Below are 17,412 nucleotides of genomic sequence, written 5' to 3'. Positions count from 1 at the left end.
CCATTGTCTTTAGTTTGAACTTGTCACCAAACTCTTCCACACCCTGGGAAACATGAAAAACAGCTGAGGTGGTGCAACGCACAGTTTGTGAAGGCTGTGCCTGCAGTAAATACCCAGGTTGACAAAAGCAACATGTGCAGTGATAAAGTGTGAAACTCCTGGGCCAACTTTTTCCTGTGGGAAAAACCCCTTACCTTGTAAAACCTAACACAATGAGAACGGTATTTCTTTGACCCCGGTGTTTGCTCACTTCAGAAGGCACAAAGCTCTCCTCAACCTTTCAGGGTCAAATCAGGCAATAAAAACCTGACTATACACTGGGGCTTCAGCCCTGCTTCTTGTGCTTGTTGCAGCTCTACAACCTATCTCCTACTATCCTGAGGCTAATACAGGCCAGAAAATATGTACAAAGCTTTATATTGTCCTAGAAATTTTCAGAATATTTTCCAAGGGGTATAATATGCCCCACTGTCTCCTATAACATGGTGTGCACAGCATTAAGTGCAACACCAAAGACGTGCCTAAACAAAAAATACTTTTCGTGATCTTTTTAAAGGAAGGAAACAATTATATCCTTTAGCTGCCCTAGCTGAAATATATGCTTGATTTTTTAATCACAACTTGGAGTACTTTCCTAAATCAGGATCTTGATTTCTAGCATTGCATATAATTTAAAATAAATCAAACTCTTTTCTCCTTTGACATATTATGCTGATGTATGGCTTGGCTTTCATTTTGTCCTGTTAAATAGAAAACCACTTCATCATTAAATATATCCCTCATACTTTCTCCTACATAGTGAGAGAAAAACATTGATAAATATCAAGTGCCAGCCATTTCTCAAAAGCTTCTTGCAGGTCTCAGGGAAGGAGTAGGAAAACAAATGCTGTGCAAGTGCTACTGGTTCAGCTATAAGATCACTAGAGGAAGAAGTACATGGGAGTGAATATTGGAAGGGATGGATTTTGGCAAGCTATGCCTCTGGCTGTCTTACATTCAGTATGCAGTAGGCCATGGAAAAAAAAATCATTTAACTTCAGTTTAGGCAGGGATGGAATAAAGCTGATGTCTCTCACATGTAACCATATTCTTTTGTTTAAAGTGTGGGGCTTCAGATACTACATTTCCCCAGCACTCCTCCTGAAAGTGCAATGGGCTTGTTAAATAGTCTCTTGTTGCACTAATTAAAACATAACATTTCCCACAGAATTTCAGGTACAGCTTGTTTATGTGGAAGCTTTTAGGAAATAGAGCTAAGTCAGTTTTAGTAAAGGTATGAGGCAGGATAAGATGGGAGAATGGCTGAAACAGCATAGCAAACCAGAGCTGTCTGTCTGTGTCCTCTCCAAATCTGCTGCAGTTGGCCCCTGTCTAATCCTTATGCATCCCAAAGATTGGATTTTTAGACACTGAAATTTGCTGCCCACTGTGCAACAGAGGAGAGCTGTTTGAGCTAAAGAACAATATTGGCAGAAGAACAAATGGCTTTGAACCGACTGTGAATAAATTTAAGCAATTGCATTATTTCTAACCAGCAGAGGAGCCAAGATCTGCAAGACACTTCTTATAGGAAAAGAAGGAACTGAGCCCTGGCCTGCTTTAAGATGAAGCTTGATGGGTTTATGAAGATAATTATATGACAGAGTCCTCCATCTCCCTCTGAATAACTACAGGCTGGGTTCCTGGACCCGGCTGCCTCTTGCAACCTGAAGCACACCCACAGGGAAAATGGATGGGGTCTGTAGGTGAAGTGTGAAATTCCTGTTGGTGCTCCCAAGGGATTTCACAGGAGGGCTGCAGTAAAGCCCTGTTTTCTGCCAGTCTTTTTTTCCTTTCTTCCTTTCTTGCCCAGGAGATGAGCCTTATGGATTCCTTGGAAATATCTGGTATGCAGCTGCACAAGCACATGGGCTGTAGCTTGTGGGCAGGGTCCTGTTAACACAGGACTCTTAACTCTGTCTTCCCTGGCAGGCAGGGAGATGTGGTGGCCATGTAAAGTGACCCTGACACTGTGATTTCTGTGGCAAAAGCCTCTGGGATCCCTTCTCACAGCAACCAAAAATCCTGACAGGGCTGCCATAGGTCCTTTCCCAGGCTCCTGTCCCGTCCAACTGGGCTTGTATCACCATAAGAAACATGGTTTGCAGGTCTGGGACTCCAGCTTCAAGTCGAAGTAGCATTATTCCCTTCTGTTTTCCTTCATCCCAGCCTTTTTAATTGGGTGAACAATGTCACTTGAACTTCCTGAAAGAATGACAGCCACACTTAGTGCAGGGAGCTTGTAGTTTGGGTTTGGGTTTGCATTTGCACTTAAGTGCCTGGAGGCTGACAGGCCCCTGCTGCCATTCACTGGGAGAAGTTGTGAAGGATCAGACAGTGCCTTCATTTTTATCCCTAATTATGGGAATTTTGCTAACTTGGGAGAGATCCATGGGACAGCATCTCTACAGGGAGTGAATAGTACGTTGCCCTGAGGTACCAAGCATCCCAAATTCCAGGTTTCAGCATTATATCTCAACTAGGAAGGATTCTGTCTGCTTTGTTACCTTGCAGGAGCTATAATTCCTGCTCCTCATCACAAAATACATTTCACAGTGCGTGCACAGGACTGTGGGGCTCCAAGGCCCCTTGTTTCACCAAAGATCAGTGCACACTGGGAGCTTCTCCTTAGCCTTCTGCCAGCCTGGTTCTGCCAAGATGCATCAGCGCCCAGATGCATCTGGGAGAGATCAGAAATTATGAGGCACCAAAAATATAAGTATTAAAAAATTAGGCCAAGCTACTGATAAAGAAACAAATTTAATTTTCCCTAAGTAAAGGACATTTTTGTTAGGAGTTTAGTACTTTGATAGGGTGAAGATATAGAGCATATATGCTCTTTCCGAGAATTTCACCCCCATTTCAGAAGAGATTTGCCCATAAACCTCCAGTAATGTTTTTCTTCTAGTAGCGACACTTAACAAAATAATTAGGCAATTTATTGCCTAACCCCACAAGGAGCAGCAATTATTTCTTTTACTTCAAACAAATAAAAAGCTGTGTCATTTACTGATAGGGAATCGCATAATATTCCATGGCAGAACAGCCCTCTGGAGACATTACTCTATGTGCTGCAAATGCATTTTGAGAATAATAAACAAAACTCAGCTAAATCTTAAATAGCCTCATTCTTGTATTTTAAAAAATACTACCATTCATAAGAATTATTTATTGTTTATCAGTGCACAGGTGACCACAGCCCAGCAAGAGCAACTCAGCCTGTACCCCCAGGAATTTACAGCTGCAAACTCTGTTCTCATACCAATACCCGCACAGCTGAACTCACATGAGCTCTGATTCAGCAAAGGCCATGAGTGGTTGCCTGGCTTTAGAGAGGGCAGTACGCCCCCAGAAACCCCAGCACATATTTCAAGAAGCTTGCTCAGCCCAAGCCTTCAGTACTTCTGAAAATATGTGGACACCAGGCCTCCCAGCCAGCAAAAGTGGTCACAGATGCATAACTATTTTAATGCAGAACTTTAATTGCAGTTTTAATACTCAATTTCAGACCAAGGTGAAAATGAAGGTGCCAGGTGTTGCTTATTTTCAAGTACTACCTCTGACTGCTGAATAGAGTCGGGTGTGAGGTTTTCATTTATGCATTATACAGCAGGTATATCCTGGTTTTGTTGTTGCAAGTAGATGGACATAAATTCCTTGTAAACTACACATACCAATTTAAAGCCCCTGTAAGATTTAGTGTTATGTTTCAGAGGTAGATTCTCTGGGGTTTGCTGCTTAATTCAGTCTATATGATCTTTAACCTAGCAGCAGCAGAGGATCAAATCTTTTGGGTTAAGGTACTGCTGTTATCAATATATTCAAGATACTGACAGTATTGACGTGCAAATGCGTCCAAGATCAAGTGAAAACAATCTACATTCTGAAAAAACTTGGACTTTTCACTTCCGAGAAGAGGAGAAATACTATCACTGTGGGTCTACCTGTGTTCCTGCAGTGCCAGTACACATGTAAGAGAGAAACAAAACTCCCAACTCCCAGCTGGTGGCAAATCTGAATGTTGGGGCTGGGTGGAAGAGGTACCGGGTAGAAGCGTTGCTCTTGAGCTGAGTGGCTAGCAGGCTTGAAAGAAATTTAATTATGGTCTGTTTTTTTCTTTGCAAGAAAACCACCAGGAAGCCCAATGTTGACACAACATGCTGCAGTAATGTTCTTTGCATGCTGCATTTTCATATTTCATTTTGAAATTAAACTCCTAGGTTGGGGGTGGGGGGGGGAATATTCTATTTCAACATAGAGCTTTACAATAAGACACTGAGCTTTTAAAATGAAAGTTGGAATGTTACTTGGCAAGTTGATAGAAATGTCAGTTTGTCAGAAATTAAATGTTTTAATTAGATCATCCTAAAAATCATTATTCTGGAGCTTTATTTTACAAAGAATTTGGCAGCACTTCCTCCTCTGTGAAGCTAAACCAAATATTGAAATCACAGAGCCTAGAGCCTTTGCAAAGTGTACATCTGTCTCTGTACAACTCCGACAGATATACAGCTATTCTTTTTCCTTTCTTCCCAGATAAAGAGGAATTTTATTTTAAACTTGGGTTTTTTAATGCTTGAGAAAATAGGGCAGTCACAGAACCATGGCTTTAAACAAACTTTATTTGGGCGCTTGACTGACTGGCAATTGTGGGCAATCATTTTAGCTGTCACAAGGCCCAGAGAAATGTGGGAGAGCTCTTCCATGAAATGTTTATATTTCATAAACAAAATGATGTGCTTAACAGTCAGAGTGATGGGAGGGTTCCGGCTAATGCATTTTCCAATGTGTGAGGCAGATTATTAATGCGCTCCAGTAGCTGTTAATTTCAGTTTGCCGGAATGATTTATGGGGAGGTAAAGGAGAGAGACATAATCTAATTGAGATCAGAATCACTGTTCTAGTAGAGGAGTACCAGCATGGACCCTGGCCACAGCAGAATGATTAATATCTAATAAGCAAATAATCCGTTAAATTATTATAAACATTACTTTTGACAACTCTTTTGTTGCCAGGAGAGAAAGCAAAACAAGCAAGGAAGACTAACAAAACCCCGGGTAAATTTTTCAGGTGCTTCTCTTCCACTGCATACAGATAAGGGTTTGGTGCTGAGGAAAAACACGAGGTTAGGAGGGAGCATGCTCCCTGATCAATTGTAAATCAGTGGGGGAAGCATTGATGATCTTATATGAACAACAATTGAACAATCAGAAGAAAATCTATCTTGCAAAGGAAGAGAGAGGCAGGGAAAACTCCCACATTGTCAGCACGATCCCTGGCTCAGCTCGCATCCAGCAGCTCCGGGGTCATTACTGCCCTCATTAGTATGTCCTGCCCTTTGTCTCAGCATGACCACTCAGGTCTCTTTTTGGCATCCTCCCAAAAGGGGCTGATGGCCGTGCTGGTGTCCCCTGTCTCCGGTGCCCTGCCATGATTCTGGCATTTGTCACTGGTTTTGCATTTAGTTTTCCTTGCCCAGCAGGTGACTTGGATTTAGTCCTTTACCAGAAGCACACAGGGAGCCACCAGAAATAATTCTGGCTATGAGTTGGGTACTGGTGGTGTTTCTGTGGATATGTGAGGACATCAAAATCATGTGAAAAAATAATTCAAGAAAACCTGAAGAATGTGATACACAGCAACACAAAGCAAAATACTTAGCTCCTCAGTTTTTCTTCCAGAAGAAGTGTTTTCAGGGGTAAATACTGTAGTTCAAATGCACACTAGGTCTTCCTTCAATTTCCTTGCGTAGGGTATTAAAAGTGTATTTTAAATTAGTCAAAACCAAAGAGACTTTATTTTTCATCAGATGATAAATGATCCATCAAAAGTCTTATGTGGTTTAGCAGAATGTTATTCTTGACTAAAAAAATAGGTATTTAATTCATTATCAAGAGGTGTTTTTAATCAAACTAATTATGTTTTAAAGAAATAAATGCTTCCAATGAAAAAGAATGTGACCATATTGAAAACAGGAAATATTAACTTCTTTTTTTTTTTTTTTTTTTCTGTGAGTATGAGGATGTATTGAGTACTGAGGAGGTACCAAGGACGTACTGTGTGTGTAACTGATTTCAGTAAGATTTGCCTTTACTTTGTTATCTTTGCCTTTTTTCCTTCATCCCACCCCACTTTCCCATGGCCTGGTCAAGAGAGTTTAGGTTTGGAGAGCAAGTGAATGAAGCTGCAAACCTGCTGTCAGAGCTGCCAGCTCTGCTCTCCAATACCCAAGGCAAGCCCTAGGAGGAGCAGAGGAAGATGCAGCATGTGAGTAGTTGAAATTTTTGAAGTGTTTTAATTTTCATCATATTATGAGGTGGTTTTGGCAGATCAGGTATCCCAACATTGTGCACCTGGCAGGCTGACAGCAAACAGCCTTGTGCTACTGTGCATTGCCATTGTCTCTCCGCAGAAAAATGGCAATTCAGTCACTGCAAGACATATCTAAAAGAGACACATGTCCTACCTGAGACTGGGCTTCTGAGAGGAAGCAGTCTTACATCTCTTGTTTGTTTAAATACTACAAAATCTCCAAAATGAGGTCTGGAGTAAGGGCAATAAAGAACCTAAAGCAGTAAAAAGAGCAAGTAGCATGATTCCAGTACCAGGAAAAAAGTCACCAAATAAAGGATAACAACATAACCATTAAAATATTGGCTTTTGTCTCATACTTTTCTGAACAAAAAGCTGCTTTACATTAATGAGATGAATAAGAGCCACAGGCTTTGAACTGGCATACAGGAATTCTTGATTTGAGTTATTGTTATTAGTATCATTTGCAAGGAATTTCCTTTCTTTTGTTATTAATCTGATTCTCAGTGTTAATGTTTATAAATAATCATTATTATAATGATTAATGATTGATGATTATAAAATCAACATCATTATTATTATTATAAATAAGTCTTTCAGCTGGCTGGGGAAGACAAAACTACAAGTTCCCTCATTTTCTTCCTCAAAGGAAGATTTTCTGATTCATCTCAGCCTTTCTGAGATGAATTCATGAAGAGAAGTTGATTCAGCATCCTTTGGATGCAGTAAGAAATCTCCTTTTGATGCAGCACCTCTGCTGTCTACTGTGCCCCAAATCAAGCACCTCAGAAGGATTTTAAAGAGTCTTTCTAGACCTCATTTCTCTGTTCAGCTTCTGCATCTCGATAGAAACTTTTCATGGCAATGAAAGATAATTTCTTCTCATGTTCTTACACTTTGACAAGAAGAAGTGGGGCTGATTTTCACAGAGCTGTAGGTCAAAGCAGAAGGATACAGATCCAGCTGTTTCCCTTCCCATTCTCCAGCCAGGCCTGGCAGCCTGAGGGGCTGTCCTGTAATGGTGCTGTTACCCAGAGGCTGGCACTGTAAGCACGGGACTAGTGAGCAAGCAGCACCTTTTGTCATCAAGTCAGACCAACACAGTGTCCACAAAAATCAGAGAAGATATTGGCTCTGCTCAGTGCTTCAAGTTTTAAACTCTTTGATGTGCAACACTGTTAAACATGCAAAAATAACATAAATGGCAAGAACGTGCATATTCTCACCAAATAGCAGTGGCATTCATGTATAGCCAGGCACTTGAAAGGTTATTTAAAATCCTACCCCATTTTCTCTGGGTTAATTCAGTGTGTGACCCAGCTGCTCATCCTGATACTAACACTGAGAATCTTTCCTTTTAATCATGTGGATTCTCTGTTTGTTATTGTGACTGTTGTACTTGGCTCTGCTGGCTGTCCCACAGCCTTGCTGGATCCATGTACACACCCAGCCACCCCTCCCCAACGCCCAAGGGATCTGCCGGGCTCCTTCTGCTTCAGTTTTAGGCTCCTGCCTGAGCTGAACTGAAGGCAGCCTGCCTGCAGACAAGCCAGACAATGTCCTCTGGGTCCAAACCTAGCTGGGGTGACACAGGTGTCTGAAGCACAGACGCTGATCCAAAAATCATGCAAGACTTCCAGCACTTTTGAGTCTACAACATAAGGCTAAAAACCTTCAGGTGTTCCTCAGTCCTCCTTGACAGGATTTCATCTTCTTCTCTACCCACCCTCAGAAAGAGCCACGTGAAGAAGTTGTTAAACTACTGGCTGCTTCAGAGAATAACAAAGCCTGGCCTTGATGTGCTGCTGTGCATGACAGGGCCTTCAGGAAGACACAAGCATCTTATATTTCATGTTAAAAATCCTGGAAGACAAAGTTGCACAGGAACAAGCTTGTATGTAAGGAACTTAGGATCATTAGGTTTTCTTTGCCAGCCCCTGAGACTCTGCCAGATTTCATTTCCTAGGTGTCAGATGTTGGCATTCTGTCCTGCAAAATGTGCATTCTTCTCTTATCTTCTTTCCAATATTCCCCACAGTGTATTTGACACCAGGAAAAAGAATGTGTGAAGTAATGGTCACCCTTTAGGTTATCAGGCCTGGGAACAGAGGCCAGTTTATTTGCAGTGCAAGCATTTAACTTCCAAGTGCTTCACAGAGGCTGAGAAAAGCATTTTCAAAACATACAGAAAGTATTCATTCGTGACCCTCCAGGATGAATTCTTGATATGACTACACAAGGAAATAATGTCCATATTTTAGCTTCAAGGGTATCAGCAAATTAAATACTGTTTAATATCTGACCCAATATTTTGAGGAAGGTTCTGTTGATAAATTAATCCATTGGTTGTAGAGCCAAGCTGTGTTGCTTGGATTTATTTCATGGCACTTAGACACAAATAAAATTTAAACAGAAGCAGTAGAAAGTTTTAGTTTAGTAACCTAGAAATTTTGAAAGAAATGTTTGTGGGATTGGACTTATTTCAGGAGCAAAGCTGGACCGAGATATGCAGACTTAACAGTACAGTTTCTGATTTGGCCTGAGGAAAATACCTGTGACTAAGCTAAGGATAACATGTACCATAAAAGTCATTCTTTCAGTAAGACATGAAACTCATGGTGGTATGCATCAGCACATAGCATCACTTTCAGATCATGAGGGTCTCCACAAACCTTAGTGGAAGCTGGATTAATCCTTTTAAACACAGAAATACAGTTTCTAGAAGTATAATTCTTCTTATTCTGAATTTGTTCCCATTGTAAATTATGGGGCTAACAGCTGGCTTCCAATGAAGTCAACTATTAATTAATTGTATGTTCACTACCCTGCCTTGTGTAAATCAATATGAGAAATAAGCAGTCTTCTACTATACAGCGCAGACACTCTACACAGGGATGTAATTTAGGGTGGATGTCAGCTTGCTCGTAAAGGCTTCTTTACTGCAAACAAGACAATGCAAAACCCTTGCCCTAGGGAAAGCTTCCCCTAGTCCCTGTTGGTGCTGACAGAAAAATTCTGTGGCTCTAGCAGTGAACCACAACTTGTGCTGACATTCTTGCACAAATATCAGTATCAACATTAATTATTGCCCAAACAATCTGATTTTGCCGGCAATGATAGGGTTTGTGAGTTAAAATCACTGACCCTGCTGAGAGCTGTCCAACTAAGTGCTGAGCTCCCATTCCTGGGTGTGCTTCAGTTACTTCTCACCTATGCTAGCAGGGAGACAACTATCCCTTAAGTGAGTAGCAAAAACTATATTTCAGGCTTCTTTTTCTGAATGAGGAGAAAACAGAAGTCACAACTCTGGTTGTGTTTGTTTGGGTCTTTCCTGGAAATGTTGCTGGGAGTGAGTGTTTGGAAAACTAAAGATATTGTGGGCCTATTACTAAATCATTTTTCAAAAGGGGGGGGGGGGGGGCTGGTAAGAGAGGACACAGAAAAGACAAAGTTACCAAGCAGTTTTCCTCGCAACAACCTTCACTAACAAGACCAGCCCTCAGCAATCTTTGACCGAGGAGACCAGGGAAAGAGGAATACTGGAAGGAAGACTTCCCCTTGGCCAGGAAGAATTGGGTTAAAGAATACCTACATAAATTTGGTGTCCACATGGATGGGTCCTGATGGGATGCATACACAAGTGCTGTGAGACCTGATAGACACCGCAGTGAGGCTGCTCACAGTCATCTCTGGTGATCAAGAGGGGTGCCTGAGGAAGAAAGCAAATCTCTCTCCAGTCACCAAAAAGGGCTAGAAGCTGGACCCAGGGTACTACTGGCCAGTCAGTCTCACCTCAGCCACTGGGAAATTTATGGAACTGTTAATGCTGGAGGCCATCTCTGTCCACATGAATGACAGGAAGGGGATCAGGGTAGCCAATGTGGATTCATTAAAGGTAAATTATGTTTGACCAACCTGATTGCCTTTTGTGATGAAATAACTGCCTGGACAGACAAGGGGACAGCAGTGGACATTGTCTAACTCAACTTCAGCAAGGGTTTTGACACCATCTCTCACAACATTCTCAGAGGCAAACTAAGGAAGTGTGGGCTGGGTGAGTGGAAAGTCAGGTGGATTGAGCTGAATGACAGATCTCAGAGAGTCATAATCTGTGGCATAGGGTCCAGTTGGAAGCCTGTCCATGGTGGTCTCCCCCACAGTTCAATACTGGGCCCAGTATTGTTTACCTGCTCACCAATGACTTGAACAGCGGGGCAGAGGCCTCCTCAGCAAGTTCACTGATAATGCAGAGCTGGGAGAAGTGACTGATACCTCAGAGGGATGTGCAGCCCTACAAAAGGACCTCAGCAGTTTGGAGAGGTGGACAGAAAAGAACTGTCTGAAATTCCACAAAGGCAAGTGCAGAGTCCTGCTTCTAGCACCAGCACAGGCTGGGGGCCAACCTCTTGAGAAGCAGCTCTGTGGAGAAGGACCTGGGGGTCGTGGTGGACAACAGATTTTCCATGAGCCAGAAGTGAGTCCTTGTGCCCAAGAATGCCAATGATGTCCTGGGGAACACTAGGAGAAGCATTGCCAGTAGACTGAGGGAGGTGATCCTGCCCTTCTGCTCAGCCCTAGTGAGGCCTTACCTGGAATGCTGTGTCGAGTCCTGGGCTCCTCAGGACAAGAGAGACATGGAGTTCCTGGACCAGGTCCAGTGGAGAGCAAAAAAGATGATTAAGGCTAGGCTTGTTCAACCTCAAGAGGAGATGACTGAGAGGGCACCTCATCACTGTCTGTCAGTATCTGAAGGAGGGATGCCAGCAGGATGGACCAGGTTCTGCTCAGTGGTGCTGGTCAACAGGGTAAGAGGAATGGGCAGAAACTGATGCATAGGAAGTTCCATCTGAACATGAGGAAGAATTTTTTACTGTGCAGGGACTGGGACTTAGCACTGGAACAATTGTCCAGAGAGGGTGTGGGCATGAATATCTCACTGGAGATATTAATCATCAAGGACCATCTGGATGCAATCCTGTGCCATGTGCTCTGGCATGACCCTGCTTGAGCAGGAAGGCTGGACCACTGTGGTCCCTTCCAAACCTAACCATTCTGTGACTCTGTGATATGAGTGGACCCTGGAGGTCAGACCCCTTTCCCATTCCTGTTCCACTGTGGGGCCCAGCAGTGGGGCTTGCTGCCCTGCCCTGCCCTCAGGGACATGTGGTGATCTCACAAACTGACTCCCTGTTTTCCTTAAATTAAACTCACAGATCCCTTGTAAAACATTGGAGAGCTAATGCTCAGGAGTGAAGTTATTTCCGTCAGTTAGAACCTGCCCAATCCACTTTGTCTGTTCAAGGAGAAAGAAAATATGAGAAAACTATCAAGTTTTAAGTGAAGCATTGTGAAGTAGTGGAGCATAACTGCACAAACCTTGTTTTCAGCAGTAGATTGGATTATCTCTATATTGTACCATAAATGGGTTAGAAGTACAAGCAGGAGATGCCCTGATGTTTTTTCATCCCATTCTTCCAACGTCTTCTCTTTTTTTTCCTGTAAATCATGTGTCAGGAAATCTTTGACAAACATTATTTCCATACTTAAATTGAGCAATGAATTGAAACTAGCAAAAGAAAAGGGGAAGAGAATATATTCTATAGATGTGCCTTTTAAATTGCTTTATCTATTGATAGTTTTGTCCCATGCAAAATGCAATTTCAACAATATAGAAAGCACAGACTGAAAACTGAGCACTAATTAAATCAGTAATGTTTCATTATTTCATGTGAACAATGCGAGTCTAAACTGATCTTTCCACAGAAAAATTAAATCAAGCTCCATGTGAAAGTCTGCCATTTCAAATATATTTCATATCCTGTGTTCCTAAGAGGTTTGGGTTGCACAGAGGAGAACTGTGAGCTGTGAGAAACCTTCCCCAGAAGCAGCATTCCCATCTCATCTGTGCCCACCACAGAGCTGGGGAGCTCCTCAGGTTTTCCAAATGTGGTACCAGAGTAGTATCCCATGGATACAGGAGTGACTTCCCTGTAAGAGATGTAACTGCAGCCCATGCTAAGTTAACTAATAGGTCTCTTTAGATGTGTGGTTAAAGTGGAACATATTTAAAAGCTGCTGGCTTATTGTGAAATTCAGCTGCATGTGCTCAGGGAGTGGGTACTGCCCCTCACTGCACTTTAATGATGATGTTTGCACAAATCAGGGCCTGGGATATCATCTGCAAACATATTCCCTGCTCCAAAGCAACAGGGAGACCCAGCATCCAAACTTACTGCTGAGCTGCAGGGAGAACCCTCCCTCAAATTTTGCTGCAGTTTCTGAACACAAACCGTCCCATCAGCTGGAACATGCAGGTGTTACCCAAAAATATCAGAGACCTTGCTGAAGACCAGAGACCTTGCTGAAGACCAGAGAAGACCTTTCAGGAGTATGTCCCAGCAATCCTAGAGGAAAGTGAAACATTATTGCCCATTGCTTCGGGTAACTTGAATTTCAGGTGACTACCCCTACAAGGCATCCTGCCACCAGCAGGATGTCAGTGCCAGCAATGGACATCTATGCCTGCCGAGGCTATGAAGTGGCTCTTCTCCAGTACTTGTCATCTGAAAATTGCAACTGCCTGTGCCTGTTGCACATTAACATTTTTGCCAGTGGTGTGGTTATTCCTGTTGTTGGTGAGGAAACAGAGCAGTGGCAGTGCAGCCGGCTGGCAGAGTCAGAAGCCTCAGAGCTACCTCGCTTCCCGCTCCACTGCTAACCGAGCACTTCCACACAGACCGGCACCAGGCAAGGGGAAAACCACAGGGAGACCCAGAGATGTGCATTAACAAACTGCAGCAGCCAAATCCCAAAATCACCCAAGCACACTTGCCTTGCTAATCCACAATTTGTGATTCTGAAGAAAAAGATGATGATGACGGCAAAGAAGGGGGAGTTCACAATTCACAAACCAATTTGTGTTGTTTCTGCAACACTGCAAAAGTGCGACTCATGAATATCCTAATGAAATTGCAATGAGAGTTTTGGCACCGTTTCATCACCTCAACTAGATTAGGGAGCAATCACACTGTTAGTTTAGATGTCTTTGGGAACTGCCGGGGAAGGGGGGAAATAGATCTGCAATATTTATAATTCAACAAAAATTGCACTGCCTCTACCATAAAATAATAATAATGACTGTGAATTGCCAAGAAATGGCTTCTGAGTAAGTGAAGGTCTTGTTGGTAAGTCCACTTCCCATGCTGCTACACTGACACAAAAGTCTCCTCTCATAGAGGAGCACAGTGCTGTAGTACAGTCACCCTCAGTAGGAGCAAGAAGAATCTCAGAAGGAAGCATGGGTATAGAAATAAGCCCACAGATCAGATTGCTTGTTCCTGTGAATAATCCCACTGTGATGAAATCTTTCCTTGTGCCATTTCAAGTGAAATGGGAAATGTAAAAGGTGCATTTCCTGCAGCAACCTTCTGGAGTTTTGTGCCAGTCTCTACCAGCCCCTTTTCTTGCTGTTTTATGGGCAGTCATAACCTCTCAGTGGAGCTGATCCTGTAATTAGATTAACTCTTTTATTTCTGAGGCATACATGAGCCAGGTAAGAAAGACTTTCACTTTGGGCCACTTTTTTTAAATCTTAGTGCCTGCAGCTGTCACCAGGATTAGAGAATGCACAGACTGGGACAGTGCTGATATATACCAAATGAGAACGGTTTTCCAAGAGGCTTCTGCAGTGACATTTCCAGCCGTGATGGCTAGTTCAAAAGAAACTTCAGAAATGGGCAAGCACCAAATCCATGACCTCTGATGGAAATTTGCATGCAGTTTTTAAGGATCCCTGTGTGCTGATTTTTTCAGGGTTTTACACATGCAACATCGGGCTATAAAAACAAACGGCATTGTTGTCATATGGGAAGGGGGAAAGAAATTCCTCAAACCTGATACAGAAGAAGATATCAATGCATGAAAAGGTGTGTAAGGCATCATAATCCTCTCTGAGAGTCATTTACCTGTTTGATACTGGTAGGGATCTGGGACGTCTGGTACTATCACCCTTGCTGGTTTATTTACTAACCATCATAGTTATTCTTTTCATTACCTCCACAGTGTAATGGTTATTTTATGAAGGCTCATTAAATTTAATGAGACACCACCAGATTTTATTGCCTTCTAATAAAATGGGTAGGGGGAGCTGTTTTCTTTCTGATTCATGCAGCTCCAGAGTACCTTAAAATAGTCAGGTATTCCGCTGGGTTATGAGCAAGGCCCCTGACATTCTTTTTGCTGGTCTCCTTGGGGAACATCAGTGATTAACAGCTATTCAAATAAAGGTGTGTAATGGGATATGCCCAGGTCTAATATATATATATATATATATTAGACCTGGACACTTTTTTTCCCCAATGGAAGATATTTCTACCAAAATAGAAAGTTATTGTTGGAGTATTTGGTCAGGAACTTGCCAGCCCCCAGGAAAAGACAATTGCCGAGGTCCTCAGCAGATGACCTGACTAAGCAAGGATCATTTTTCCTAGCAGAGAATCAGATTCATTACTGCTTGGTTTATTTGTTTATTTATTGCACAGTTGTTCCTTGCAAGTATAATTTTTTTTTCTTTTTTTTAGTTGTGGGAGACATCTTGGAAAACTTTGTGAAAAAGAATGCCTAAACCCCAGAAAGAAACCAAGCAACAGTCCTCTATAAATATTTCCTTCTCAAGAAGGTGGACCATAGAGCTCCTCTTCCAGTGGGATATTGACTGAGAATACCATGTCACTTAAATAAGGAAAAAGCCAAACTCACAAAAAACTGAAGTGAGTTTCTTTAGAAGCTTATTGATGAGCTAAGATGACTGGAAAGGCAAAGTCCAGTGAAGATGCAGTCCATGGCTTGTGTGGCTTGTGTCTGAATCACCTGCACTACAGGGAAAACAGAAGGTGGGGCAAGTGCTCATTTGGATTAATCCTGATGGAAGTATTGGGGAAGAATTTGGCTGGCCCAGTCAGCAGCTAACTCTGGTCTGCAAAGGGTCTCAGGGTAAGATGAGAGTCTCAGGGTAGTTGTGGGGGGAGAGCACCAGGAAATAGTGATGTAGCATGCGGGGATAGCAGGACACCAGCAGCATGTACCAATCATACCATTTAAATAAAGCAATAAATGTAACAAATTACTGTTATAATAAAGCAATACATTTAAAAATACAGGGTAAACCCCAAAAATCCTCCAAGAGCAAGTTTCTCTCCTACTGATGTTTTATGCTGTTGTTGGGAGCTGTGAGTGTCGGAAACCACCGTATCAAGATAGAAAATATATACATAAAATAGCTTGGAATTTGGTGATTGTGTTGTAACTTAAGTAACAGAACAACCAGATTTAGGAATTGAAAGGTCTCTGAAAAATAAGTAGTGAAACAGCCTTGCTACCTTCCAAGTGAGCAGCCTGAGGGAATTAAACTCTTCCATATAAAACTGGTTGAATTATTCATTATAAATAAATTATCCAATAAATGCAGTCCTTTCAGTGATCATAAATAACTAACAACCTGATTCTGATTTCGGTAGATCTTTTTGGTACCCAGAGGTACCAAAAGGAAGGAGCTATTTCCAGGCTGTTTCTTTTGAGGGTACCTCACTAAGTGTTGTTGTGCCATTCACACTCTCTTAAGATGAAAATAACATTAGTGACTAGGTGCTGCCAACTCATAATTCAGGGTTTTCATTGTTTTGTCTGGCACATAAGCTCCCCAGCTCTCTCTTCTTCACTTCTTTCCCTCTGGTGACTTGCCTGGTACTCCAGCTCACCTGTGTCTCTGTATCTCCCAGCCCTGAGATGGCTTGCCTTTCCTGGTGACTCCAGTCACACTTCCATGGCAAGTCAGACTGGGGCTTTACAGTATGTCCTGGTGGTCTTTGACAATTGTTCTGGTTAAATGGTCATATTGGGAGCATGAGCCACACCATTATCCCTGTGCATCAGTGATTCATCCAATACCTGTAGTTTAATAATCAATACAAACCTTACCTCTAGCCTGATGTTCTGGCTTGATTTTATATGTTGAAGTGATTAGGAATTTTCACTACAGTGCAGGATTTTACTGGGAAAACAAATATCTGTCAAGCCACATTTTTCTCCTAGGAACCATAATTTGGGTTAAGTTCTCCCATAGAAAGTGTCTATGAAGGAGATTGGAATTACGCATCCAGTTTGAGAAGACATGAGGGATAAGAATCTTGATCAGCTAGAGGCCCATCAGTGAGGGTATTTCTCTAAAATAAGGATGTCTGGCCTTTCTGCTCAGCTCTGATATAGTTGCTGACTCAAACCTGAACAGCTCCATCCAGAGAGAAGTCCACACCAGAGTATCCTGCAGCCTAGCAGTCAGGCCATTGCGTGGGAGAAAGGAGACACAGGTAGAGGTCTTTGCTTTCCTTCAGAAGGGATAATGGGGTTCAAACCAAGGTCTCTCATTTCCTTGGTCTCTTCTATCTGGATTTTTTTGGAAAAAAAGAAAATCTGGATTTTTCAAGTGCAGGGTGCAAAGTACTATGAAAGCTCACAAACACTTGCCAGATCAGGAGCTGCCTTTTCATTTGGTTCAGCACTCTTAAGCAAAGTATTGTGGTGTTTTTCAAAAGAGGCTTGTTGTCTCTGTGAGGTGGCGATACCAGTCCAGGGAAAGTGCCTCACTATCGATGAGTCCTGCTGACTTCAGTGATCACACCTCCAGCATGCACATTTGGGCATTGAGGCTGGTGTTCCTCAGAGCAGAGCAACCCTGGGCTCTCTGTGAGAGGACAGAGGAAAGAGTAGCAGGAAACCCAGATGCCCAATCTTGCAAATAAAAAAAGAGTTCAAACAAACCAAGAGCTGTATTTACACCTTGCCAGTGTAAAGCCAGAGGAACTCTTTTAACTTGATTTGTGGAACTGACAGCAAGATTTCGTCTCTGATACATACCCTAAATCCTTATCATAAAGGAAGCAGTTAAGAGGTGTCCTCATTGAAGTTGAATATAGCCTATTTTTGCTTTAATGCAGTGATCTAATTAACCTTTAGCCAGAATTAAAATGACCTTGAATTGGCCTTGTGACCTCCAATGCTTAATGT

Source organism: Onychostruthus taczanowskii, unplaced genomic scaffold (assembly GCF_017590055.1).
Source record: "Onychostruthus taczanowskii isolate IOZ18803 unplaced genomic scaffold, ASM1759005v1 scaffold38, whole genome shotgun sequence".
NCBI lineage: Eukaryota > Metazoa > Chordata > Aves > Passeriformes > Passeridae > Onychostruthus > Onychostruthus taczanowskii.
The sequence above is the reverse complement of the archived record's forward strand: the minus strand, read 5'-3'. Positions refer to the sequence as shown.